A 26,531-nucleotide genomic window follows, 5' to 3' on the forward strand; every position below is an offset into this window, starting at 1 on the left:
ACGGGGTGGCCACAAACAAATAACCTTCGTGTCGTCTAGTCCCCTGCCATTTCACTGCCCTTTCCCAACTTGCACCCCCTTCTCATGCGCCTCTTCATCCACTCCATCCTTCCATCTCATCCTCAATCTCTCTCTCCCTCTCCCCCCCCTCTGCTGCACTCACATACACTCTCCTAGTTAGTCTTTCACACTCCATCCTCTCCTCATGGCCAAATTGCCTCAGTGTGTTTCTCCTAATGCCTTCTATCTTATCCACATTCGCACCACAATGCTCCTTCACTTCCTCATTTGTCAGTCTGTTACTCCATGTAACTCCACCTGCTTCTCTTAAAAAAACTAATTTCCACTGCTTTCATTCTTGACATGGGACTGTCCAACAAGGTCCAATGTTCTCTTCCATACGTTAGAGAGGGGATTGCAATTCTGTCATGCAGGGACCTTTTTCATTTCATTGCTCACTTTCCTGTTTCTTATCACTGCTATCAGTGAGTCGGTAACCTTTCCTCACTGCTGCACCGTTTCACGCACTTCATCCCCCAAACATCCATCCTGACTCATTACACTGCCCAAGTATTTAAATGCACTCACAATTCCTATTTCCTCACTATCCAGCCTCACTTTGCATTCAGTGACTTCATTTCTCTTGAAGATCACAGCTTTACTCTTTCACTATACATTCAGTGACTTCATTTCTCTCGAAGACCACAACTTTACCCTTTTCTACATTCTCTTTGAGATTCTATTTCTGATGTACTCTCCCAGTCTCATTCTTCAAGCCTTGCAGTTCCCCTTGATCTTAACAGTACAGTATCGTCTGCAACAACTGAACAGGAAGTTTCCAAACAATACCCTCACTCATTAAGGCTGCTCCAACATCCACTGTCCTACCTTGTATCTCTTTTATAAGAGATACAGATTGAACAACCTTGGAGACATGGCACATCCCTGTTTAAATCCAATATTCAGATGGAAAATTTCACTCAGTTCACCATCCATATGCACTCCAGCCCAAGTGCTCTCATATTTACTCTTTATGGCATTAACAGCTTCCCATTTACCCCATATATTTTTAATAGTTTCCACATTCCTTTTCTGGCCACTTTGTCATATGCTTTCTCCAAATCCATGAAAGCAGCATGTAACATCTTTCCCTTCTCCAGGAACTTTTCCACTAAACACCTTGGCATGAATATTTGATCTACATAACCTCTTCCTTTCCTGAAGCCTCTGTGTTCTTCAACCAGTTCCTGCTATTTCCCCTAGCTCTGTCAGTAAGTATCCTACCATATTCTTTTCCAGTTACACTAAGAAGACAAATGCTCCTATAATTACCACACTTCTTTTTCCCCACTTCCTTTGCCTTTCCATGTATCTATATTACGCTAGGTGCCATAATCCTTCAAGGGGTGGCTGTTTGACTTTGAGTTACCTATTTTTATGGGGAGGGGCACTAGTCCTCCGCCAACCCATTTGTTGACACGTAACACGTGTGGGTTGGTTATACGGTTACCACCCAGCATTGTAAATGGTTTCCTGTCTTACAGGAAACAAATAGACTTGTCACTCAGTGTAAAGCTGTCTGGAAAGGAAAAAAGAGTTATGAAAAGTGACAGGAAAGATGAGAGAAATAGGAAGAGAGGAGGGCAGGGGGAGGAGGGGAAAGATGAAGATGAAGGAAGAAGTAGGCAGCACTACATCAAGCGTGTGGATGATGGTCACCACCACATTTATCATCATCATCATCCGGACCTCCTTTCCCACCCTAAGGCAGGGTGAGGAGTAGCACATCCAGACAGCCTAAGTTTGCCTAGTCCAATGGGCCATGCTTCCATTCACTCATCCTGGCTCTATCTAACATGCCAAAAACATTCATCACATTCTGTAGCCTCACATAAACATATCTGATAGTCCAGACACTGTCATGTTAAAAAGTGGTGCCAAATCCCAGATCATACACATCTCACAACATTCATCTAGCCAGCTTGATCTCTTGTCAATCCCCTAGCCTCACCTACTTCCAAACCTCTCTTCCTCACACACTCATCCACCATATCCTTCCATCTTCTCCTTGGTCTGCCTTGCCTCCTTCCTCCCTCAGATTCACTCAGATATACCTTTTTCACCACAGTGTTGTTATCTATTCTCTCTACATGACCGTATAATCTCAGTACACTCTCTTTGATTTTGGTGTCCACAGACTTCCTCACCCCACATCTTTCACGAATCACATTATATCATATCCTATCCACTTTCTGTACTTCACATACATTCCTCAGCAGTCCCATCTCCATTGGTCTTACTCTTGACCTTTCATTTTCATGCCACACCATAGTCTCACATCCATATGTTAAAGTTGGCACAACACTCCTTCAGGAAAGTGTGCAAAAGAAGTGGAAAGTAGAGTGACACAAAGAAGGAAAGTAACTGGTGCAATTAAGGCTTGATAAGAAACAGAGGCTTGAGTATTGTGGCTGCACGAAGCTTACTTGAAGGAGTGATAGTGCCAGCTTTAACATCCATGAGTGAGACTGTGCTGTGGCACGAAAATGAAAAGTCAAGAGTAAGAATAGTGGAGATGGGACTGTTGAGGAATGTATGTGGAGTACGGAGAATGGACAGCATATGGAATAATGTGATTTGTGAAAGATGCGGAGTGAGGAAGTCTGTGGATACCTGAATCAAAGAGAATGTGCTGAGATTGTATGGTCATGTGGAAAGATGGATGACAATAGAGTGGTCAAAAAAGTATATCTGAGCATATTTGAAGGAGGGAGTAGGCGAGATAGGCCAAGGAGAAGGTGGATAGATATGGTGAATGAGCGTGTGAGGAAGAGAGGTACGGAAGTTGGTGAGGCTGAGGCACAAACACGAGATCGAGCTGGATGGATGGATTTTGTGTGGAGAAGCGTATGACGAGGGATTTGGCACCCCCATTTTAACGTGACTGAGTTTGGATTGACTCTGTCGGTTAGGTATATGTGAAGCTACAGTACATGGTGGAAAGCTTTTGGTTTGTCAGATGGGGCCAGGATTCCAATGGATTCAATGATGGGTGAATGGAAGCGTGGCCCAGTGACCTGGGCAAACTTTGGCTATCTGGACGCTGCTACTCCTCTTGATGATGATGAGTGATGCTACAGGTATTGCATATAAAATAATCAGGATATCAAGTTTAATAACAAAATCCCCCATTTAACACACATTGTTTAGTATTGTGCTTTGGATATATACCAGATATTGTCATCAAAAAGCATTATTGTAACTAGCAGACTCTCTCTCTCTCTCTCTCTCTCTCTCTCTCTCTCTCTCTCTCTCTCTCTCTCTCTCTCTCTCACAAAATACAGTACTCTGTAGTAGACTCGTATTCAATGCGTTTGCTGCTGTTCTCTCTCTCTCACAAAATACTCTGTTGTAGACTCGTATTCTATGCGTTTCCTTTTTTTTTTTTTTTTATAGTATGAGGTCATAAATGGGGTAAATCCACTTAACCCCTTAAGACTGAAATTATTTCAGATGTTTTCCTCCCCAGCCGCAATTCAGGGGGGTTTTGGCGACTTTCACCAAGGGCAGATTGATTGTGTTCTGGCTAAAGAGGAAGAATTTACACACCTGACAATGCAGTCCACACTCCCGGAGGCCTAATAGTTACCGCACAATTGCACGTTAAAGTTAAAAAAGGTTTATAATAGTTACCCCTCGAAAACAATCTATAACATGAAAATTTTGATAACAACCTATTTTTCTTATTGAAACAGGTCATTTCAAAGTGTTTTGTCACACCAGCCATGAAAACAGGTGTATGTAGGTGCGGGGAGTTTACTAGGCTGTGGGGAGATAAAGTAGGCTGTGGGCAGTAGGCCAATAGGTACGGGGGTTGGAAAAATAACCAACTTTTCGTATGAAAAGAAAGCATTTCAGTGTGTTCTGTAACATCTTGGTGGCCTGATACCTCTCGGGGGACTGCAGGGGGTGGGAGGGTAGTGAGGGACAAGGAGGGAGGGGTGGGGTGGGGTTCAGGGGGTACAAAAGGCTAGCAGGGTGGGAGGAGGGACAAGAGTGGGTGAGAAGGGGCACAGGTGGTGGTGGGAGGAGAGATGCAGGTGCGTGGAGGGGTGGGAGGGTGAGGGGGGTCAAGGAGGGAGTGGGGTAGAGAGTGGCAGGGAGGCAGCTCAGAAGGGGGGTGCACCCCCACTGTTGGTCCGATCCTCCCTCACACTACCTCAGGGGTGAGTTCTCATTGGCCGGAAGCCATGTACGTCATAATCAGGGCGGAGGAAGCACTCCGCAGTTTTTTACAGGCCCTGCTCAGTTGATGTGATTAGGCAATTTGGCATAAAACTTTCATTCCATCAGTTGATGTGATTAGGCATTAAGGGGTTGAATTTTGTGAGTTATTCAAAATAACGAGAGACACGAATCTGAAGCTCCCACCACTCTACGCTAGCTTTGCAAGCTGCCCCAAGGTGGCATGCGCGGTAGACTCTCCAAGTCCCACCAATTGTTTGTTTCGGTACATCATTTTGCTATATTTTTATCATGGTTGGTAAGTGTCTAGATAGTGGAAGTAAAGCTGGTGCTGCACCCTGAAGTCAAAGGAAGGCACTGAGTCTGGAAAAGAAGCTTGAAGTATTGGAGAGAAGCTTTCTCCAGATCTAAGTACACACAATCTACCCAACTCTCTCTCTCCTGTAGCACATCAGTTGCCCTTAAGTAGAAACTCAACAAATTAGAGGCACACGACCCTCCTTTTCTGAATCTAAACTGACTTTCTGCCAAAATATCCATGTCCTGCAGATATTTTATCCACTTGTCTGTCAAGAGTCTCTCGCACAATTTTGCGACCATGCTGGTCAGGATGCTGCTGGTCTGTAATTCAGGGGTTCTTCCATATTTCCTCCTTTGTAAATTGGTACTACATTGGCCCTCTTCCATTCCTGAGGCACTTTCCCAACTTCCAGAGAACACCCAATCAAACCGTCAATCATATCCTCCAGTTTTTCTCTGTATTCCTTTAGCATCCACCAAGAGATCCCGTCAGGCCCTGGGACTTTCCTTACATCTTGAATTTTCAGTAATTTATACACTTCATGCACTTCCACATTCATATATTTCATTAAGAATGCTTAATTTAAGAACATTTACAAATTAAATGCTGACTCACCTGTGAATGCTAGCCATGAGCTTACCACACTTCTGTATATAATCATGATTACATATGTGTTGTTAACTCGGTAGTTGTCATTTGATATGTTACCTAATAATACATTTAGATAGAGCAGCCCATTCATGTCAGCTGTGTACAAAGTGGCCACTACAAAACCAGCACTCATACAAGAGCTGACATATTCAGCAAATTTGAGCCAGAATATACTGATTCTTTTAGATTTGCTTCACATTTTTTGTGTAAGTACAAGACAGTAACAGGAACAGAGTATCGAATGTGTCTATTGATTTGACTGTGGCCATCTTCAGTTGAAGAGTGTATGATATACATCACCCATCATCACTCAGGCTCTGGCATTTTTCTCTGCTTTTCAAATAATTCAGACAAGGACCTCCCTAATTCCTCTCTTTTTCCTCAGCTAAATAGACAAGTAATTTTGCCAAGTTTCTCAAAAGGAAACCCACCAGTGAAAAATACAGATTGTCAGACTAACCAGGAATCATATAGTAGTGCTTCATACCTTCCTGTTTCATTGCTAGTGAATGTAAAATGAACTAGTTATTTCCTGGAGTTATTTACAGGAGACATTTAACTTTTTTTTGACAATATTTTTCATTACTTTCTTAGTTACAGTATTGGTACCATTGGCTCATGGAATGAATGCTCAAATTAGGAAAAATGGATAGTTTTTGGTTTATATCTCTGTATGGTCACATGAAGACATTAGATTCTCTTATCACATTTTTGCAGCTCTATTTCATTTTTCTGTATGAAATTCAGAAAATTTATCAATCTCTGCAGACATTAATTTTACGAATGAAGTCCAGGCTTTGACTGTATAGTTGCTACTGCTAATAATTGCAGTAGTTTTGGAGAGTACATTATGAAGAGTTGTGATACGGAGAATACATTTGTCAAGTACCTGATGTGTTGTACCTGATGAGGTAGTGTGGATATATACAACTAGGTTACAGGATGAGATGAGGAGTTCAAGGAAGTAAATAGTTGACAGTGTGCTGAGAGGAAGATGGCTTGCATAATTTATGTAGTACCATATGTGTATAGGGATATGTGTATAAGGTAACCTGATCCACTGAGAATTGCATAAAGAAAGACTTCCACGCAGTAGTCTAGATCAGTATTTTTCATATTTGCCAAGATGTATAATATTGCTGAAATGAGATGAACTCAAGCATCAGCTATATCAAGTAGGTTTCATTTTCGTAAGAATGAAGAAATATTGGCTACAGTATTTTCATATTTCTTGAGGATGTGATACCTGACCTTCTTAATTATGAACCTGTAGATCTAAAATAATCTTCAAGTTAAGTGTATTAGGGCATTATATTTGCCTCCATCTAGTTGTCTACTTTCCTTCTAACAGTAGGAAAATTTGTTGAAGTGCAGTTTACCATGTACTGTATTTTTAATTGTATTTTAACTTACTTTCATTTGCTTTTATAGTATAAATGCAGTATTTATTACTATACCTATTGTGTACTGTATATTGGATGTATCATTAGAATATTACGTACATATCTTAGTTATTCTCAACCAAAATAGATCATTTTTTGTACATTACACATTTTTGCATAAGTTTATGCTGAAACATAAATTTTGACTCATTTTAACAAGAAAAAAACAGTAACACTATATTCATTTTTAAAAAGAACCAATAGTCCGGCAACTAAAGCAAAAGAAAATAAAAAGCCACTGTCTAGAAATAGGGGAGTAAAAGTGCGACAGTTTTGCATCTAAAACTAAGACACTTCATCTGGCAGTAAAAAAGAGGGGAGGGAACTGCACTCAGTGGAGTCAAGAGTGCACAAAATTTTGCACTCTTGACACCGCAGTTCTCTCCTTCCTTTTGTACTGCCTGATGAGATGTCTTAGTTTTAGACACAAAACTGTTACATTTTTTTACTTCATAATTTTTAGACTGTGGCTTTTGTTTGCTTCAGTAACAGTATAAATATAGCAGTTGCATCATAATTTGTAAGGGATTGTTGCCATTGTTCAGTATATTGTTGATGAAGTACAGTAAACTCTACTTGTTTGTCATTGCTATATCTGGCCCAACACAATATCTGGCACTGCTAGCTTGGCTCTATTAAAGCAATATTTCATTCATTCATTCATTCATCATCCATTCCTATGTTGCTCCATGAGGAGCGTTGGAGCCCGGGACTAGGCAAGTTGATCCTGACATTTAAGTTGAGAGTGACCAGCCTCACTCATCCCTGAGTGGCATTATGTGAGCAATAAACTCCAACCACCCCTTGGATATAAACCTACACAGGCTCAATTCAATTGGAGTGCTGTAATTACCCACTAAACCACCAGGCACCAAAATTTGGTTGTATGGTTACCACCCACCGTAGTAAATTGTTTCCTGGTATACAGAAAACCATTTGGCTTGTCACTCAGTGTAGAGTCACCCACAGGCAGAGGGAAGAGGAAAGAATGAAGGAAAGAAAGACAAAAGAGGGAATGTAAAGTCACTCGTAGGCAGAAGGACGAGGAAAGAATTAAGGAAAGAAAGACAGAAGAGGATTGAAGGAAAGAAGGATGGAGGAGAGGAAAGGGCAGACACCCGAGAGCAGCACTACATCGAGTGAGTGGATGGTGAGCCTGGTGCTGAAATGGGAGATAACCGATGGTTCTACACAATATCCAGCATCAAGGTGTATGAACCGGCTCATAAACGGCAGCCAGCCGGCTCTGTATTACTGTCTTTTATCATTACTTTATTGTGTTTTATGCTTAATTTTCACTTTTACTCATGGGAAAGTTTTTAGAATAGAGAGTTGAGACAGATAATGATGCAGCATCTGGCTCAATGCCGAATGTTCAGCCAGTGGGAGAGTACTATGCAATATCTGGTGTTTTGCAGTATCCGGCATAGAACTTGGCTGAATTTCACTGGATAATTGAGAGTTTATTGTACTTGAACTCTTCATGAAAGCTATAAGAAATTATATGAATGAATCTGTTTTTTTTTTTGGGGGGGGGGTAGGTGGGGGCGCTCACCATCTACCCACTCGATGTAGTGTTGCTCTCTTGGGTGACTGCCCATTCCTCTCTTCCTTCCTTCTTTCCTTCCTTCCTTCTTTCCTTCCTTCCTCTTCTGTCTTTCTTTCCTTCATTCTTTCCTCTTCCTTCTGTCTACAGATGACTACACTGAATGACAAGCCAAATGGTTTCCTGTACACCAAGATACAGTACCATTAACTATGCTGGGTGGTAACCATATAACCAGATTATGGCACCTGGTGGTTTAGTGGGTAATTAAGGCACCCCAGCCAGATTGAGCCTGTGCAGGTTTATATTCAAGGGATGGTTGGGGTTTACTGCACATGTAATGCCACTTAGGGATGAGTGAGGCTGGTCACTCTCATCTTAAATGTCAGGACCAACTTGCCTAGCTCCAGGCTCCTACATTCCTCGTGGGGAAACACTGGGTTAGGTGGTGGTGGTGGTGATTTTTTTTTTTTTTTTTTTTTTTTTTTTTTTTTTAACCTGACACACTATCCCATACAGTATCATATTTACCAGAGGTAGGGGAGATGCAGAGCATGGTTATTTAGAATTCATAGAAATGTGAATGACAAGAAAAAGCAAGTCTTAGTTGCAATATTCCTCCATATTTTTGTACATTACAATAAGAGACATGAGGTTACTTGCAGTGTGAGTGATGTGCAGTTGGATCACCACATCCTCATGCCAGTACAAAGAGGGCTTTAACTAGTTCTCGACTCTTTACCCTTTTAGTTGCCTTTTGCAGCATGTTGGGAAATCTTAATAGCATTGTTTCACTTTGGTTTGGTCACTGGAGAAGTATAGTAATTTTTTATATCATCTCGGATGCCTTGCATCTATTTGGGGATTCCCAAACAGTATGGTCATAACTGAACTGCCTCCAGGCTGCCTTGTCGTCACATGCTTTTATCTATCTCTAAAGTCATCATTTATAACTCTTATAAAGTGTATATAAATGTACTCAGAGTCACTGAAAAGGCACTAATGGATTGACTATAGGTTATTCTATATTAACTTTGGCATATTAGCATCCAGTTCACAAACCAGTTCTGTAAACAGCTATTATAATGGGGGTCATCAGCCAGATTGTGACATAACCATCAGATAAACTCCTTCACGAAGCATGTCAGTCAGCATGGGGTGTGGCCACATATTTCAACATGGCAAGATGTAATCATACACCTCATACTGAACATCAGATGTTGGAGTCCGAGTCTCATGTGCTGCTTGTGCTGCAGTCTGTAATGTCTGTTGGAGGTAGAGCATCCACATGTGGTAATCTTTATGTCAAATTGTGACACATACTCTGCCAGGACAGTGTTATGTATCAAGTAAACCATTTTCATTATGCATTTGAATGTGTCTAACAGTCTCAGAATGATGACAGCCCATTCTGTGGGTTACTTCTTGTTGAATGTGGTAGGTGGGGGCACCCACCATCCACTCACTCAATGTAGTGCTGCTCTCGGGTGTCTGCCCTGTCCTCTCCTCCATCCTTGTTTCCTTCCATCTTCTGTCTTTTTTTCCTTCATTCTTTCCTCTTCCTTCTGCCTACAGGTGACTTTACACTCCCTCCTGTGTCTTTCATTCCTTCATTGTTTCCTTTTCCTTCTGCCTGTGGGTGACTCTACACTGAGTGACAAGCCAAATGGTTTCCTGTACACCAGGAAACCATTTACTATGCTGGGTGGTAACCATACAACCAAATTTTGGCGCCTGGTGGTTTAGTGGGTAATTATTGTGCTTCAGTCGGATTGAACCGGTGAAGGTTTATATCCAAGGGGTGATTGGGGTTGATTGCTCATGTAATGCCACTCAGGGATTAGTGAGGCTGGTCACTCTCATCTTAAATGTCAGGACCAACTGCCTAGCCCCAGGCTTCTACGCTTCTCATGGGGCAACGTAGGATTGGATGATGGATGGATGGACTTCTTGTTGAGCTATGCCACCTTCCAGTATCCCTTAGGTATGGTGATATTTAAAGCACACTAAATGTAACGTTGTGGGAGTCTTTCCAGAACTGATGGACTGTACTCCAGTTATACATGACCCAAGCTTCATTTTAAGGTACAAAAACAACCTCAGTTTCCACATCCACCAATAAAGTACCAGAGATTGGGCTCACTTTACTCACCTAACCTCAGAGGCATTGATTAGTAAATATAACAAATCTCTATGTTCACTTGGATGTTTGTGTTCATGACCATACCTTAGCAAGTCATTTTTCAGAGTAAGCATTTGTACCTGATATGTATTATAACAAATTTAGTATTTGAAGCATTTTAATCAGGATTGGGAAGATTTAAATCACCAAATTTTTATCCTTGAAATATGTTATATATATCAGAAATAAATAATTTCTCTCTGTCTGTCTATAGCCAGACACCATAATCCTGTAAGAGGTGGCCATTTGTCTTTGATTCAGTGATTTTATAGGAAGGGTCACTAACCCACTGCCTACCAACTTGTTGACACGTAGGGAACACGTGTGGGTTGGTTATATGGATACCACCTAGCATTGTAAACAGTTTCCTGGCTTACAGAAACATTAAGCTAGTCACTCAGTGTAAAGCCACCTGAAAAGGGAAAAAGATTAATAAAAAATGACAGGAAAGATGGGAGAAATAGGAAGAGAGGAGAGCAGATTCAGAAAAAGAATGACAAAGCTGAAGAAAGAAGTAGGCAGCACTGCATCAAGTGAGTGGATAATAGTTGCCATCATCTACCACAATTTCGTAAGGAAGTATTCATTTCATTAACAATCTTTGAGAAAAGAAAAAAAAAAAAAAACATTTATTTATGCCTTCGCTCGTGCTACATGTTCATCTGGTGGCGCTGATGACTGAAATGTCACACAGGCATATTGCAGAACTTTTGCCCATCAGAATTCTTTTATTCCCCGAACTGCATCTCTCGAACTCGCTTCACGGAGTTGTTTCCCCCCAAACTTCAACCTGCAGCTGTTCAAGTCCAACTGTTAAATATTTTTTATGAATGGAGGACACCACTAATCCGGTGTGTGGATTATTATTATTATTTTTTTTAATTCATTTATTTTTCCTACCTCTGTTTTGTTATTAATATACCATATATATATATATATATATATATATATACCCATCCATCCGTCATCCAAAGCTACATTGCCCCATGAGGAGTGTAGAAGCCCAGGGCTAGGCAGTTGGTCTCGACATTTAAGATGAGAGTGACCAGCCTCACTCATCCCTGAGTGGCATCACATGAGCAGTCAACCCCAACCATCCCTAGGATATAAACCTTCACCAGCTCAATCCAATTGGAGTGCAATAACTACCCACTAAACCACCAGGCGCCAAAATTTGGTCATATGGTTACCACCCAGCATAGTAAATGGTTTCCTGGTGTTCAGGAAACCATATGGCTTGTCACTCAGTGTAGAGTCACCCATAGGCAGCAGGAAGAGGAAAGAATGAAGGAAAGAATGACAGAAGAGGGAGTGTAAAGTCACCCGTAGGCAGGAGGACAAGGAAAGAATGAAGGAAAGAAAGACAGAAGAGCATAGTAAATGGTTTCCTGGTGTTCAGGAAACCATTTGGCTTGTCACTCAGTGTAGAGTCACCCATAGGCAGCAGGAAGAGGAAAGAATGAAGGAGAGAAAGACAGAAGAGGGAGTGTAAAGTCACCTGTAGGTAGAAGGACAAGGAAAGAATGAAGACAAGAAAGACTGAAGAGGATGGAAGGAAAGAAGGATGGAGGAGAGGAAAGGGCAGACACCCGACAGCAGCACTACATCGAGTGAGTGGATGGTGAGCGTCTCCACCTACATATATATATATATATATACATACATATGTATATATATATATATATACTCGTACATATACAGTAATCCCTGTACTATCCAGACTCCCACTTTCTGGACATCCCCACTTACCGGATATTTTGGTTCCGGGATCCAATATTTCCAAAATGGACCAAAAACCACAAAAAATTCGAAAAAAATCCGACTTTTTCCCGCCTGTAATATGAACTCGGCGCGGGCCAGCTGTGTTTTGGTGTGTAGTTCCGCCGCCGTCCGTAGAGCGCCCCTGCATCCTCCTCACTTACCGCCTGCCTCTTGTTGAGTGCACACTCGTGATCATGGCCACCCACGTGCTTGCTTTTGAGGTGGTGCCTTACCTGCTGCAGGCTCTCCTGCTGCTCTCGTGCCTCTTATTAGTGTGTGTGATGATGGTCCCGCCGCCTGAGAAGAGGAAGTGAGTGGTTTTGACTCTGGAGAAGAAGAGGGAGATATTGGACAAGGTGGATGTGGGATGGTCTTCCTCACGCATCCTTCGTGAATTGAACCTGGCCCTGTCTACTTTGTTTGATATTAAGAGATCCTGCGACAAACACATGCTGTACACGGCTGACTTCTCGTCAGAAAGCAAACGCAGCGTGGAGAGAAAGATGATGTTTACTCCCAAGTATGCTGGAGTCGACCGCTCCACGTTGATTTGGTATCGACAACAACATGCTGCTGGTGTGCTGGTATGTGGCACGGAGCTGAAGGCTGCTGCTGAGAAGTTCACAAGGCTTCACGATGCCCTAGACTTCAATGCATCCGAGGGTTGGCTCTTCGCGTTCAAGTTACGACATGGCCTTACCAACCGTAAGTCTCATGGCGAAGCTTTGGATGCCAACGAGGATGGAGTAGAGGATTTTCGGCACAAGGTGAAGCGCTTGATCAACGGGGAGGGCCTCACTCTCGGTCAAGTCTACAATGCTAACGAAACTGGTTTATTCTATTGCTCTTTGCCTACGAACACTCTAGCGGAGGAGACAGAGAAGCGTGTACCCGGCCACAAGCTCTCCAAGCAACAGACATCTGCTTTGTGTTGTGCCAATGCTAACGGCATGCACTGGCTTAAGCCCGTTATTGTTGGCCGTGCAAAGCAGCCTTGGTGTCTTCGTGGGGTGATGGATGTCCTTCCTGTCGTTTGGTACCGTTCTTTGAAGGCATGGTTCACTGCCCAGATCTTCAAAGACTGGTTCCACCGCCATTTCGTCAAGGAGGTCATCCATTACCAGACAGAGAAACTGGGAATCCCACACGACCAGGTAAAGGCCCTCCTTCTCCTCGACAATGCACCTGCTCACCCGTGTGACAGGGACTTGGTGGCTGAGAATGGGCGCATTAGGTGCTTGTTTCTGCCACCTAATACGACTGCTCTCATCCAACCAATGGACCAAGGAGTGATCGTGGCAACGAAGAGGCTGTACCGAAGGAAGTTCCTGGACGAGGTGATCATTGTTCTCGAGGATGAGGACGAGTGCAGGGAGGGATGGGACATGCGAGGCCAGCGGACTTTGGGAAACCTTCACCGCTACAACATCAAGTCTGCCATCTACAACTGGGCCAGTGCATGGAAGGAAGTCCCTGTCAAGACTCTAGAAAATGGTTGGTCTCGTCTGCTTCTTGGAACGGATGTGGAGCACAATTTCCTAGATTTTGACGTGGATGACTTCCATGCACGTCTACGTGCGCATGGGGACGATGTTGATGTGGACGCAGTGCGTGAGTGGTTGGATGACGATGAGGGCAATCCTGGGTATCAGACCATGTCTGATATCGAGATCGCATCTTCAGTTGCAGATGTCAGTACCCAGCTTGAAGATTCCGACGAGGATGGCGACGATGATGCGGACTCCTCTCAGCGTGACACTACTCCAGCCATCCCCAAGCTGAGCGCACTCCGGGAACACGTAGAGTTCGTTCTCAACTACCTGAAACACCCGGACTGCGACAGGGAGATGGGGCCCTTAGGACTTGTGGAGGAAGTGTGCGCTTTCAGGCAGCGCATCATTAATCGTCAAAATCGTTGTTCCTTGCGTCAGTCAACCATTGACAGCTTTTTCAGACCCATGACCCCTGCTGTGCCCAGCCCTGGCTCCACTCCATTGCCTCCCCAAGACAGGCCCTCATCCTCCGAGCCACAGCCCAGCACATCAGGCACAGTGGAGGCACCACTCGATGTGAGTTTGCATCTCTCTTCAGAGTCGTCTGCAGTGAGTACTCCATCACCACAACCCAGCGACGCAACCCTAGGTCACCTGCATCAGCTACTCTCAGACTCTGACAGTGATTAAATGGCAAGAACTTCTCCACTAGACCACATGGGAACGTACAGTGTTGTGCAGTGAAAAAAAACAGTGCATAGTGTTAAGAAATTAGAATTCTGAGTGCAAAGACTAAAGTGCAGAGTGCAACAATAATTTTATACACTTTCAATGTAGTGGAAATAAACTAGAGTGTGTTATGTTTAGAAAATGGATTTATGAGTGCAAAAACTTTAAGTGCAGAGTGCAACACTTATTTCATTAAGGTACAATGGAGTGCAAATAAGACTAGAGTGCACAGTGTTAAGAGAATGGAATTCTGAGTGCAAATGACTAAGTTCAGTGCAAGACTTCATGTACAGTGTACTGCAGGTGCTTCAGGAACTCCTTTTTACTGTCAGAGTCTGAGAGGAGGTGGGTTATTCATCGAGATGGCCAGGGACTTGCTGTAAGTACCCAGAATGTTTCATATTGTACTGTATTTTCCATACTTACCTCTAACACCTCATTTCACTCTTTTATGTCCCTTATTGGTGTGAATAGGGTCTTAGGTGTTATGCATGTGCAGTAGGGAGGTGTTTTTTTTGAGTTAAGCTAGGTTAGGGTCGATAACTACCAGTCCAGGAGCCAGGGACTTGTTGTAAGTACCCAGAATGTTTAATATTGTATACACTCACCTCTAAAACCTCATTTTATGGTTCTTTTTCATTTATTTCAGTCTTTTATGTCCCTTATTAGTGTGATTTGGGTCTTAAGTAGGTGCTATGTATGTCCAGAGGGAGTTGTATAGGTGTTTTTCTGAGTTAGGGTCCATAAGTACAAGTCCAGGAGGCTGGGGCCCACTTTCCGGACATTGTGGGCCTGGACCTTTGGAACCCAAAAATGGCCAAAAAAAGAAAAAAATCCCCCCAAAATCCTAATTTTTTCCCACCCGTTATTTGAAATTGCCACGTGGCACCGAACAGCTGTTTATACCACGGCCCCTTCACCCCTTCCTTCCTCCCCCCTCCCCTGTCAGGGTTGCCATTTGGTATTTTTCATTACCAAATGTGGGCCAATTTGGTAATGAAAATTTCGTTTGGTAATGAATCAGAATTATGTATTACCAAATGGATTTTTCACATGTTTTGAGGATACACGGGATGGAGATGGTGGATTGTCTGCTCTCTCAGATTAATCTGCTAGCCTACATAGCGTGAAAATAATCAACTTGCTGTTAATTATAAGGAGAGTGATTATTTCCACTTGTATTTATAACTAGTGAAGAATAAATGCTTGCTTTATGAATTTGGTAATGAAAAGTTAAATTTGTTAATGAAAATTGAGGAGTTTGGTAATGTGGCCGAGATCCAATCTGGCAACCCTGCTGCCCCCTCCACCAGTTACCGCCTGCTATCACGAGTGGATGCTTATCGCAGTGGATGCCGCATGTGCTCATTTTTGTGAATAAACAGTGAATAAACTGCAATACCTCGCCACTAGACCACACGGGAATTTACAGTATTGTGCAATGTTAAGAGATTAGAATTTAGAGTGCAAAGGATTAACTGGAGTGCAAATTGGTGGTTGAAACTGGCATGGTGCAATTAGGAACAGAATGTGCAATGTTAAACAATTATAATTCACAGTGCAAAGAATTCAAGTGTAGCACAACACTGGATTACTGTACGTGCTTCAAGAGCATTTTCACAACTACCAGAGCCTAAGAGGAGGCGGCCTCAGATGTGCTGGAAGTACCCTGTACATTTTAAATATTTTCCATAACCACTTCTAATTCTTCATTCTCTGGTTCCTTTTCATTTATTTCATGCTTCATGTCCATTATTGGTGTGAATAAGGTCTTAAATTGGTGCTATGCATGTCCGGTAGGGAGTTATTTACAGTAGGATTTCACCAATAACGATTTCGACAATAACGTTTTCGGCAGTAACGGTAAGTTAGAATAGCTACGTAGTTTCTATGATAATGTTTGGATTCACTGGACTAACGGCTATTTTGTGAATGCTAAGTTGTTATACTGCAAATATGTCCATAAAAAGATGAGGAATGAAACAGACAAACAAGAAAAGATGAAGGAAATCGCCAAAAATGTGAGCAGTAGCGAGGAGGGGATGGAGGATCCTCCCCTCGCCACCTCCCCTGTCCCCTCCACATCCACTGCCCCACCTGACTCACAATCTGCCTCCCCCTCCACCTCCACTGCCCCACCTGACTCACAATCTGTCTCCCCCTTCACCTCCACAACCCCACTTGACTCACCTGCTCCACCTGGCCTACCTGCAACCCAACATAATGATTGTTGCTGCATTCTGGAAGAAATATAACATTCAACAGGCTGTAAATTTCTTCGTCAGTGCCTGGAATAATACAACATTGGCAGCCGTTAAACATGCCTGGTCGGCACTCCAGCCACAACTCAAGTCTCCTGAGACAGAGAGACAGAGAGCAGCCATCAGAATTAATGACTAATTACTGGGGTTGTAAATCAGATTTCATGAAAATACCAGAAACGGTATCACGATCGAGTGAATGCCCGCCATCAGTCACTCATTACTCACTCTTTTTCACAAAGCTAGCAAGCCAAGGAAGAACAACAGAGAAAGATTGAGTAGATGATGACACTGGGGACTTTCCTGAAGATTTTGACTTATGGGGTTTGATGAAGTGTTGATGGAAGTGGGTGACCCTGGCGTGAGAGGCAGGAGTGGGGGCGAGGCCAGCGAGGGGTCAGGGGGTACGATGCAGTAGTGTCCATGCGCAAGCCTTGAAACAATCATCATACCAAACGCCTCATAACTCCTTTAAGGTGAGTTTAATATTACTATCTATCTATTGCCAGACGCCTCAATCCCGTTTGGGGTGGCCACAAACAAATCGCCTCCAAGTCGCCCTGTCCCCCGCCATCTCACTGCCCTGCTCCCAACTCACACCCCCCTCTCTCATATACCTCTCCACCCCATCCCTCCATCTCATCCTCAGCCTCCACCTCACTCACATACACTCTCTTCGTCAGTCTTTCACCCTCCATCCTCTCCACATGGCCAAACCACCTCGGTGTGTTCCTCATAACGCTTCCTATCACATCCACATCCACACCACAACGCTCCTTTATATCCTCATTCGTCAGCCTGTCTCTCCATGTGGCTCCACAGGCTCCTCTTAAATAACTCATTTCCACTGCTCTCACTCTTGACTTGTGTCCTTCCAACAACGTCCAAGCTTCACTTCCGTACGTTAGAGTTGGTATCACAATACTGTCATGTAGTAACTTTTTCACTTCCATGCTCACTTCCCTGTTTCTTATCACTGCTTTCAAAGAACCAGCAACCTTTCTTCCCTGCTGTACCCTTTCACGCACTTCACCCTCCAAACCTCCATCCTTACTCATCACACTACCCAAGTACTTAAATGTACTCACATTTTCCAATTCCTCACCATCCAACCTCGCTGTACATTCACTGACTTCACCTCTCTCAAAGACCATCACTTTACTCTTCCCTACATTCACCTTTAGATTCCATTTCTTACACACTCTCTCAAACTCATCCACCAAGCCTTGCAGCTCCCCTTCGTCTTCACTCAACAACACAGTATCATTTGCAAACAACAGTACAGGGAGTTTCCAAACACTATCCTCTCTCACCAGGGCCACTCCAACATCCACCACCCTACCTTGTACCTCTTTTATTACCCCATCCATGTAAAGATTGAACAACCATGGAGACATGACACATCCCTGTTTCAACCCAACTTTCAAAGAGAAAAATTCACTTAGTTCACCATCCACACGCACTGCAGCCTTCTCACCATCGTACATACTCTTCACAGCATTCAACAACTTCCCATCTACTCCATATATTCTTAACACTTTCCACAATCCTTGTCTATCCACCCTGTCATATGCTTTCTCCAAATCCATGAAAGCCGCATACAACTTCTTTCCCTTCCCTAGAAACTTTTCCACTAAAGATCTAAGAATGAATATCTGATCTACACAACTTCTTCCCTTCCTAAAGCCTCCCTGTCTTCTCCAACTAATTTCTGTGTTCTTTCTCTAACTCTGTCAATAAGTATCCTACCATACACTTTTCCTATTGTACTAAGAAGACAAATGCCCCTATGATTACCACACACTTCTTTTTCCCCTTTTCCTTTGTACAAGGGAATAATTATACCTGACTTCCAATCCTCCGGGACTCTACCTTCCTCCCAGGCCAATCTGCACATCTTCCACATCCATTCTACTACTATCTCTCCCCCATGCTTCAGCATTTCACCACACACTCCATCAATTCCTGGGGCTTTCCCCGATTTAACTTTCTTCATTGCTTCCACAACTTCTATCCTACTGATTTCTTCCTGTGTTCTCACCTCCCTCCTTCTCCCAGCCATTCCCCAGCCACTTATACTCGCATTACTTCCATCCTCTATGTTCAACAATTCCTTAAAGTGTTCTCTCCATCTGCTCACTTTTTCTCCCTTCTCCACTAGTAATCTACCATTTTTATCTTTCACTCCCCTGCTAACTTCACTTCCACCCTGTCTTACTCTTTTCACCTCTTTCCAGAACATTTTCTTACAGTCCCTTCACTTTACACTCAGATTCCTTCCAAATTCCTCATCCACTCTCTTCTTACTCTCTCTTACTAATCTTTTCACCTCTCTCTTTCTTTCTACATATAACTCTTTCTTCCACCTCTCAACTTCTTCCACGCCCCTATTTCTCATCCATTCATTGTATGCTTTCTTTTTTTGTGCCACAGCCTGTCTCACCTCTTCAGTCCACCACACTGTTCCTTGCACCCCCCTCCGTCTTCTCTTCCTTCCACACACCACATCACATGCTGCACATATTTCTTCTGTAAATATCCTTCACACACCTTCCACATCTCCCATCTGCTCCAATTCATATTTGCCCAATCGTTCCTCCACTTCTCTCTTCCTTGCATTAAAAAAAAAAAAAAAAAAAAAAAAAAAAAAAAAAAAAAAAAATTAGACAAATCTACAGTCAGCCAGCACCTGGGCTGTGAGGTGTTTGCACAAAAATGGCGCCATGTCAGCCGACCAATCAGCGAGCAGCTTTAATTATTGGCTGTCCAGTCTCTCTTTCTATAAGGTCTCTATTAATTACTAAACCAATCATATTCGAGCAGAGCACTTAAAGCCAATCACAGTGCTTCCCTCCCACACCAAGCATGAAGGACGCACTTGCGAGAGCCCTGCCATGCAGCTCATGCACATGCATTGTCACTTCTCTGTTGGCAGCACGCGGTAGTAGTAGTAGTGGTACTTGTTCCCTAGGCAGTATGACCAAACAGCCCCAAATCCCTAAGGAAGGCCATGGCTGAGATCAGGCTTTCCCACAGAGCTCTCAAGGAGTGTATGTTGTGTTGCAGGTGCAAACAATTGTGAGCAATGCAGTCTTCCATAATGTGCTTAATAGTATGGGGTGCAGTGTTGCATCCTGGACAGGCTTCAGCGACTGAATCATCTAGCCTCTCCTGATAACTGAAGAGTGTGTGGTTCTGGTCTGGTGTGCAAGAGGATCCCCCCCCCCCCCAGTGGTTCCTTCTCCTGCCTAGTGTTACTGTGGCCGATCGTAACCCCTAAGCCTACAACTTCTTCGAGGAAGGGTTGTTAGTGTTTGATGTAGTTTTGGGGGTGAGGGGAGCAGCTTTTCTAGAATGAGAAACTCATAAGTAATTTCTCCCATACGATTAGGTATTTCAAAATTGCGAAATTCTCAAATCGCGGCATGTGCCCAGTCTCACAAAACCGCGACATAGGAGATTCCACTGTTTATTAATTTACATGACTCTTACTCCATCAAACCAAAAATAATATCCAATTTCATTTTTATATCTACATGTACAGCCTTCAGAACTAGTAAATTTAATAATTCAGTACTGTAATTTCTTCATGTTATATTTCAGTGAATTCTATATCTTATTAAGCAAATTTCACACATTTTAACCCATGCTGGACTGATTCTTTGTAAGGTTGCTTACTTCCTTTGAATCATTGTTTTATAACCAGTGTAACTTGTACCTCATATGAGTCTGGCAGCATGGCCCATGCAGACCTTCATTGTTCCTTACATGAGGTCTGCAGTGTGGCAAGAGTTAATTTTATTTTTCTCTTTATCTGATATTTATACTGTACTTTACACTATTGTAAGGCATAGCTTGAATAAAGCATTATGTACTGGTAAATTTTTGGATGTATACTATTTGCTTATTATTTTTGTATATTTATGGCATTATGACTACTGTATATGACATTTATGATGGGTAATAACATTAATGGCAAGCTGTAAATCACTGTTGTCATAAATTATTTGACACTTTTGTTTTTCAAACCCTGATTTTTCATTGACGATGTACATTAATGAAAATGAAGAGAATCTTATTCCAGTATGACATCAGTCCACTTGCCTTTTGAAGGCAGGAAAACTGCGCAGAAGCAAAAAATATGTATAAGCCAAATATATTACTGTATTTGGATAATTCCTACGGGAAGAGCCTATAGGGCTTTATTCTCGTGTGACTTTTCAGTCCCCTAACCACCCTAAACTGTGTTTCCTATAAACATTCCCTCACATGTAAGACAAGCTCTTAGCAATTTAACACAGAATAGGAAAGAAAGTGACTGATTCATTGTTTTGCGATGGGAACAAATGTGAAGGATGTGTGTTTGGTGAGTTCTAAGGAAGGCAGGAAGTTTGTGAAGGGAGGGGAAGGGGGAATCAGTAGAAAATCCATCAGAACTGTTAATTGACTTCCATGGGATGTTTTGAATGTACAGAACTGCTTATGGTGATTACTTTTTTTGTAAGGAAAAAATGCAGTACTGTACTGCATCAATTGTTTGAATGTTACTGCAAAAACTGTGCCTCCTAAGTCTGCATAAGGAGAGATCTGACAGTACACTGGTTCCCACCATCTCACAAGAATTATTAATTTGAGCATGTTCATGTTTTATTTTCTTAGGCTGTAAGTGCACTTTTCATCTGCTTCACGTCAGAAATTACCAGCATTAGTTAGTCAGTTTCCCCCTTAAGTATCAACACAAAGGTTGGAATGACCTTGTTAATAATCTGCAGATTCATAATATATTTTTGTATTTATGTGTCCTGTAGCCAGTGTTTGTACCAAGAGAAATGAATGGAAAAATGGGAGGACCCAGGTTGTGTGCCATGGCTGTGTCCCAGTAATATCATTTCAGTGTAAAACCTGCCATGTTTATAATTCTTTTTCATTTATTGCAAGCAAAGTGTCCAGTGCTAGTTTTCAAGACCTGAGAGTGGAAAAGAAAGAAAATATATGTATGTATATACAGTATGTATATGTATATATATATATATATTGTGTGGTAGGTGGAGGCGCTCCCCATCCACTCACTCGATGTAGTGCTGCTCTCGGGTGCCTGCGCTTTCCTCCTCTCCATCCTTTTTTCCTTCCATCCTCTTCTGTCTTTCTTTCCTTCATTCTTTCCTTATCCTTCTGCCTATGGGTGACTTTAGACTCCCTCTTCTGTCTTTCCTTCATTCTTTCCTATTCCTTCTACATGTGGGTGACTCTACACTGAGTGACAAGCCAAATGGTTTCCTGTACACCAGGAATCCATTTACTATGCTGGGTGGTAACCATATAACCAAATTTTGGCGCCTGGTGGTTTAATGGGTAATTATGGTGCTCCAGTATGATTGAGCTGGTGAAAGTTTATATCCAAGTGGTGGCTGGGGTTTATTGCTCACGTAATGCCAATCAGGGATGAGTGAGGCTGGTCACTCGCATCTTAAATGTCAGGACCAACTTGCCTACCCCTGGGCTCCAACGCTTCTCATGGGCCAATGTAGGATTGAATGATGAATGATTGTGTATATATATATATATATATAAAGTACACACACATGCACTCCCTCTTCTGTTTTTCTTGCCTTCACTCATTCCTCTTCCTTCTGCCTGTGGGTGACTCTACACAGAGTGACAAGCCAAATGATTTCCTGTACACAAGGAAACCATTTACTATGCTGGGTGGTAACCATATAACCAAATTTTGGCATCTGGTGGTTTAGTGGGGAATTACAGCGCTCCAGTCGGATTGAGCCAGTGAAGGTTTATATCCAAGGGATGGTTGAGGTTTATTGCTCACGTAATGTCACCTAGGGTTGAGTGAGGCTGGTCACTCTCATCTTAAATGGCAGGACCCCCGGGCTTTTACGCTTCTTATGGGGCAACGTAGGATTGGATGATGGTGATTATATATACAGTATATATATATATATATATATATATATATATACAGTATATGTATATATATAAACTTGTAAAATACAGTGTTGTACTGTGGTGTGTAATATAATATATATATAGATAGATAGATAGATATTACACAGCACAGTACAACATTGTCTTGTATTTTTCAATTTTTTTTTCTTTTTTTTTTTTTTAATGTAGTTAGTATCCTTTTGAAGCAGTGTCTTCAACTTAAGCAGTTTATATCTCCTAATTATGTACACTATTTTGCGTGCCATATCAGTGGTACCAGTACAGTATATGAATCCTGAGAAGCAAAAAGTTTTCTCCATGTACAAGGAATTTTGTTGCAAAGATGGTCAGGTAACCCATATCCTAACCTTAGTGCTAATTTTGAGAACAGATATTATTTATTAGTGTATATTAATAGTAGGACACATGTTGAAGGTTGGCTGAACTCTAAAGAAATTTGAAATTAGTGATAATTCAGAGATGTGAGGCAGTGTAAATTACCTCTCACTCTGCTAGCAATGTACCTGCTTTATCAGTTTCATGCAGTTTTATCAGTGGCTTTAGTGATAAGTATATATTAAATATGTATTATATACAAGTAAGCAATAGAATAAAGAAATAGGAAAGAAAATTCTTATCATTTTGCCCAGTGTATTAAAGGCTTTAGACCTTTGCGGTTTTCTTCATTTTTACTTAATAATGATGATAATGCATAAAGCAAAGAAAAAAAACCATAGGAGAGTGTAACAAAAGTAAACATTTTTCCAGTATCACAGGTATTTATATAGAAGATTTGTATATAGTAAGTTCATTACAATAAACAATCTAATATCAAAACAGACAACCTAACTACTGGACTTCGATGAAGAAAGATAACTCTTTTCTAGTATATTTGTTATGGAATGAATAAAAAAGAGGGAGAAAGGGTCAGGGAACTTAGTGTACTGAAATGAAATTATGAATACAAATAATTACAGCAAGTAATCCATCCATCCATCCTTTGTTACCCCAGTAGGAGTCTTGGAACACTGGATTTGCTTACATATTCCAAACATTAAGGGGAGAGTGATCAGTCACTCATTTCTGAGTGGCATTTTGCAATGCAATCAAGTTTGAGCAATTTGGCACTGTTATCATAAATGTGTACAGTTCTGAGTAGGCCTCTGTACTCCTGACAGGGTAGTAAAGGAATGGGTGACTGATGTGTGCCTTTAGCCAAATAGAGGCAGGATATGGAACAGTTGAGCACAGTGTTTTAGCATAAGTAGATACATACATGAAAACACTGAATGATGATGCTTTCTTTACTATCTATCTGGCTGCCATCAATCAGTTTTATTCAAATTTGAAGACGCCTTTTGTAGTGAAGAGGTTAGAAGTCAATGTTTTATCAAGTCTTACAGCATATTGATGTCTGTTCTACTTATTCAGATTTCCACCAGATAATTTGATAAAGCTTTGGAGAGATCTTTAAGTCATGGGGTTGATACTGCACAGTCTAGGCATTAAATGGGATCTTATTTTAATCTTTCACTATGATGTATTTTCATGTTATCCTTGCTACTACCAGATTTTATTCAGCATAATATATATATATATATATATATATATATATTATTGGCTGGGTTAGTTGTAGCCATTATTAATCTTTTCAATACAAGATGTCCCTCCTAAGCAAAATTGTAAGTGACAGCTAGAATATAAAAGAAAGACATTATAGTACTGGGGAGGTTAACCACTTTTTAAGTACCCAGCTGATACTCTTGCATATTGCTGATAAGTTGGCAGTTTCAGCATGTCGGAGTCCCATCCCTCTTCTCCTAAATAAAGATAATCTGTTTTGGAAGCACTGTTTATGTAATATTTTTGTAAGAAACTTTTCAGTGTATGGTACTGATTACCTTCTTTGATATCGACATATTTGATATACCGTTTTTGCTTTCATATGGTGCTGATTGCCTTCTTTGATACCGCCATATTTGATATACAGTAAACCCTCTATAACTGGGATTAATTGGGGGGAACTCTTTGTCAAATTATCCAAATATCCGAATTCTTGGAGCTCATGCTTGCCCCTATCCCCAAATCACACCTACACTCACTAAGACATGGCTTTTTCACAAAAATGTTGAACAGTACAGTATATTATTACTTTATACTCAAAGAGTGCACAATACAATAAATAAAATAGTGTCAAACCTTGATAATGAAGTCTTGCAACACAGTAGTAAAGTACACTTAACTACCAAAGGTACTGTACGGTTCTTAAAAATTACATTTATTACTATACTTATCACAACAAAAACTGCTCACATCCATTTATCACTGGAACCCTTTTCGGACCTGTCTCATTTAATTCGAATTTCAGTCTGAATTAAAATTATTTATCTGGTGGTCAAAAAAGATCCGAATTAACCGACTTCCGAATTATTCGGGTTCGAATTAGAGAGGGTTTACTGTACTGTTTTTGCTTTGATAAGATGCTGATTACCTTCTTTGATACTGGCATATTCCATATACTGTTTTCCCATTGAGGTACTGATTACCTTCTTTGATATTGGCATACTGTATTTGATATACTGTTTTTGCATAGATTTTCTGTACTGCATCAAGTATTTGGTATTGTATTTCCCTTGCTCTGTTGCAAATATTTCCTTTTCACATATCCTTTACTGTAGTTAAATTTATACAGTACTGCATATCTATTCTTCACACTTGCCATTTGAATGTAAATACTGTTGACAGTAGAAAATAAATAGATTTACAGGTAACCTTTACCTTGGGTGTTACTGTTGTTACTACAAAAGAGGTGTGTTTGAGTCGGTGTTGTGTTGAGCAGGAAAGAAGTGAGGAAAGAACACTTTGGCCACATCTTTTCACATTTCACTGACATTCTTCATAATACAGAGTATTGTAACTAATTGATATAAGTACAATAAAGTTGAATAATACAGTTGGGAATATGCTAGAATGCTTTGCAGTCACTTTAGTTTTATGTATGATATTCATTATTATTATTATTGTTTTTATTAAAAATGTTCAAGTTATTATTGTAGTCACAGTTGGATATATAATGCCATGATCATAAAAGGACACATGCCATTATATTATAACAAACCATTCTTGATAATGCTGGTTAGTCAGGCACTGATTGGTGTGCCTGTGAGTTTATGACAACAGTTCTTCACCTCTGCCATAATGAGAATACACATAAATTAATGAATGTCTTTCAGTTCTTGGAATCTCTTATCGATGAAAAATAGATTTTAAGCTCACAGTAGATGCACTTGTGTTTGTTTTGGGAGGTTGTTCATCAGGCTTACTTAAGGACTGTACTGTATATCAGCACTGATTTTTAGTCATTGGCAACAGTTCCTATTCGTAGCTTCTTTTTTCACGAAGCAGTCTAGTGCTCTAAGGCACTAATCTCTATGCGCACTGATATGAATCTGTAAGAAACAACTGGAATTTTTAATTGTTTAATTCCACCAAGGATATAGGCCAGCCATCTACTTTTACATCTTCATTCTGAGAGGAATCTGTCATAAACTTAGTAAAATAGTCTGCTGTTAACCATAGTAAAATACAAACTATGTCCTCATGCTGAAGCAGTCAGTGGAGATTGTTTCTAATCCTTTCTTCCTGACAGGGTCTCTCCTAAGCTGAATAAAATAGTTTGACTTTAACCTGACGTAAATACACAGGAGGTCCTCATGCTGAAAGGGTTAAATATTGTGAACGGTAATACCCTAGCCTCAGGCCTTGTCACCTGTAGGAGGCATAGGACTGGGTTTTGGTGTTACTGTTTATAAAATTTGAACTCAGTTCATTGAACTAAAGTTAATGTAATTAGTAACAGCATTCTGGCATTTATTATTGCTTTTCTAATAATGAGTTTGAATTATGTGTACAGCATGTTCTTGTTTTACAGTGAGGATGTATTTGATAAGATCCATTGCACAATGATTTATCATACATCA

At 41.3% G+C, this 26,531-nt stretch overlaps 1 protein-coding gene across 1 annotated transcript in view; it reads left to right on the forward strand.

Moving 5' to 3' along the window:
- Window positions 1–26,531, forward strand: part of Axud1 (AXIN1 up-regulated 1) — a 245,617-nt gene that overhangs the window by 208,181 nt on the left and 10,905 nt on the right. The window lies entirely within an intron of this gene.

Source organism: Coenobita brevimanus, chromosome 29 (assembly GCF_032717465.1).
Source record: "Coenobita brevimanus isolate Jiangsu-jjx chromosome 29, ASM3271746v2, whole genome shotgun sequence".
Lineage (NCBI taxonomy): Eukaryota > Metazoa > Arthropoda > Malacostraca > Decapoda > Coenobitidae > Coenobita > Coenobita brevimanus.